This window comes from Pygoscelis adeliae, unplaced genomic scaffold (assembly GCF_000699105.1).
Source record: "Pygoscelis adeliae isolate BGI_AS28 unplaced genomic scaffold, ASM69910v1 Scaffold179, whole genome shotgun sequence".
In the NCBI taxonomy this organism is placed as follows: domain Eukaryota; kingdom Metazoa; phylum Chordata; class Aves; order Sphenisciformes; family Spheniscidae; genus Pygoscelis; species Pygoscelis adeliae.
The window spans coordinates 581,081-584,397 of NW_008825612.1; positions in this window are offsets into that span (position 1 = coordinate 581,081).

A 3,317-nucleotide genomic window follows, 5' to 3' on the forward strand; every position below is an offset into this window, starting at 1 on the left:
TCAGCAGATACACTTGTTTTCTGCTGGACTCAGTGTTGACGTAACAGAAAAGCTTTTTACCTCCCTGGAAGCCTTCCTGGGCACAAGTCATAACTATTTAAACACTCTTTTCTTTGCTACTAATACAAAAAAACTGTGGGAAATGAAAATGTTCAAAATGACATGGCAAAGCAGGGATAGGGGACTTGTTGAATATAAAGCCGATTGTCCTCACTGAGCAGAGCGCTGGAAACATCTGGGAGAAAAGCAGCAGCACAGGCCGTGGGGTGAGCAGAAGAACCAAATAATTGATTAAGATGCTGCTGCAAAGCAACCACTTCCATAATTCAGAGGGGCAGCAAGCAACGAACTCCTGGATGAGGAGCCGGATGGCCCAAAAGCAATCTGAATGAGGCCATAAGAAAGCAAGGTTGTGTATTATCCCAGTTTATTTCAGCTGTCGGTGAGGACCGTGGGCCTAAAACCAGGCCACCCTTTGGTGCTCTGGCACAACCGAGCAGTCACGTCCTCACAGGTTTCCTGGCCCAGTACTCCTTCGCAATAGTAAATTCATCATTCCTTGTCCAAAAGAATAAATGTTTTGTTAATGTTCAACTCTCTAATCATAATGAAGGAGTAGAGAGCCTTAATTAAGTCATTAGCGGCTGTTACGAGTCTGTATTTTGTTCTGTAAACCTGAAAGAATAAATAGCATTAAGACTATTAAAAACTTATAACTTTTTTTTTCATATTTTCTGTATGTTATAAAGTCCCTCGAGAAATTACATGAAAGATGTTACGCAAAAAAAAAAAAATTAGGGTGTGGGGTCCATTTGAGCCACAACAGAAAGTGCCGAAGCACCGAACTTGCTGCTCCCGCTCCTGAGGTGCCGGCCCCTCTGCGAACCCCCTCGGCACCAAACAATGCCTGGAAAGAGCAGCCCGGAGCCTTGGGAGCAGAGAGCACGAACAGCAGCTCGCAGAGAAAACCAAACCACCCGCGTGGATCGGCAAGAGCCGTGCCACTCCACGTGCGGCGGGGTTTGACCCCGGTCAGTCTGCAGAGCCTCATTTTCCTCTGGCAGTACGGAGCATCCGATAGTTAATTTAACTGTCGGGCAGCAGGACGTCTTTTCTTAGCCACTGGAGATTTGTGATCCTTCACAAATACCCTTACGGGGGTCCCTGGGCAGCCAGGACTCTGTGAATGGAAACAACTGGCCAGCAACCGCAGGGAAACCTTATAAAAAAGAGCACGGGAGGAGCAAGCCTCCAAAGATTTCAGGTCTGTTAACAACCTTAAGATTTCTTTCTGCTCACTGTACGGCTGCCTGAAAAAGCTGGACACAACGGAGCACCACTGTGGGTTTATCCTTTCAAATATAAAATCTCGCCATAGCTGCCCACTCAGTCACAAGGCAAGAAAACAACAGGTACATTCAGCTTTAATGAAATAATCATCAGTTATAAATACAGCTATAACCGAGGGAAAAAACAGCTACAGAAAGGATGCAAACACAGCCCTGGATGCGGAGCAACAGTCACAGAGGCCAGGCTGGACCAAAGCATTTCTGCCATTCTCCTCCTCTTTTGAAGACCTGTTTCGCCTAAAAGGCAATACTGAAATACATTAAATCCTCCCAGAACTGCTCAGCGGGCTGACAGGAGATGACAACCTGGCTCTGCGGGGTCATTTTGTGTTCCTTTACTAGAGTCCGGACATCCTCCTCCGCAGCTGACACCAGCAGGGCCCCACAGAGATGCCACGGCCCTTTGCTTAGCACTGACCTGCCGCGGTGCCCGGTGTAATCCCATAAGCAACCTCCAGCATCTTCTCAGGGTGCTGCAGCAGCTCCAAAGGTACATATAAAAGTCCTTAAAAAGTCCCTTTCAAAACTATGGCAAAATACCTGGAAGGACCAGTATGAAGTACAAAGCCATTAAAATTGTACACACTGAATTATCGATATCTGACAACTTATTAAATAAATTCACAGAAAAAGAAGACACCTTTTTTTAACATCCTCTGATTTTTCTTAAGTTTTACTTGCACAGAAACAAGCTGTGGCGCTCACTGCTCACAGTCCTCTCGTAACAACGGAGATGCTTTAGCAAAGTTTAAAATGTGTTTGCGCACCAGGTACTAGGAAAGTTTACAGCCCTTGTATTTTAACAGGAATGCAAATCCCACGCTGAGAAGGGAAATCTCAGTGTACCGCCTATGGTCAGTGAGCAATTGCCAAGCGAGGCTGCTATTTCTGTATCGGCTGAGAAATACGCAGGAGAATTTTCTCAGAAGAACAGGCTGACTTGCCTGCAGCTGTACGTAAATCCCAGCTGTGCAGATGCAATCCCAAATTATTAAAAGGTCCCTTTTTCTTGGAGAGCTGGTAGTTAGAGGCGATGCTCGCACACACACGCTACGCTGGTGCAAACCCTGTTGGAGCAGGGAAGTTTGTGGGTTTTGATGGCGATTGCCTGTCTGGATATTTTACGGCCGTGTCCCCAGGCCCTCATGTCTAGATTTTTTTCCCTGAGGACTTTGGTAAGATCACTCCGGCATTTCCCTGCATGTTTCAGAGCGAGCTACGTGGCGCGCTGGAGCCAGCCACAGCCTGGCAGCAGCGAGCCGGGCGTAATGCACATTTCCCAGGGGATGCCCGGGCTCGCTGAAGTCAGGCAGGCTTTGCAGCGAGGGAGGAGCTGTGCAGGACAGGCTGCCCCCAGCTCCCAGGGTGCCGGCAGCACTCACACCAAATCTCTTCCCCAGTCAAAGCAATTCCAGCGCCGGCTGCGCATCGCAGCTACCCAAACTATGTCAACACCGAGGCAACAGTTGACCGCTAACACGCATGCAGCTCACTGCTATTTATATCACATGCCATATATCAAAAATATGCTACATCCGAGGACAGCTTCACCACGACATTGTGACTGGGACGAAGCAAGGCGAAGGAAGGAGAGGGGCTGCCCGCAGCAGGCACGCTGCGCTCCCGCCCAGCCCGCGCCACCGATGCCGCTGGGAATTTTGCCCATAGAGCTTAATGGTGTGAGAACGGGCCCCCCGGCAAATGAAGCGCTGTCGTTTTCTTGGCATTTGTGCAGCCTGGGGTCAGCAAGGCGAGCGGCCGATGCTGTGCTTTAACATGTCTGGAAATGCACAGGCTGCTTGTGACAGGGGAAGAGGCCAAATGAAAAACGCCGCTCGCTGCAACCATCCGGCTTCATGCGATGCGACAGCAGGGGTGACCGTGGTTTCTGGCACCTGTACATAGCGAGTACCTGTTTGCAATGCTAAACACCGGCCTGAGCCTGTCTGGCATTGACGTCTTCGTGAT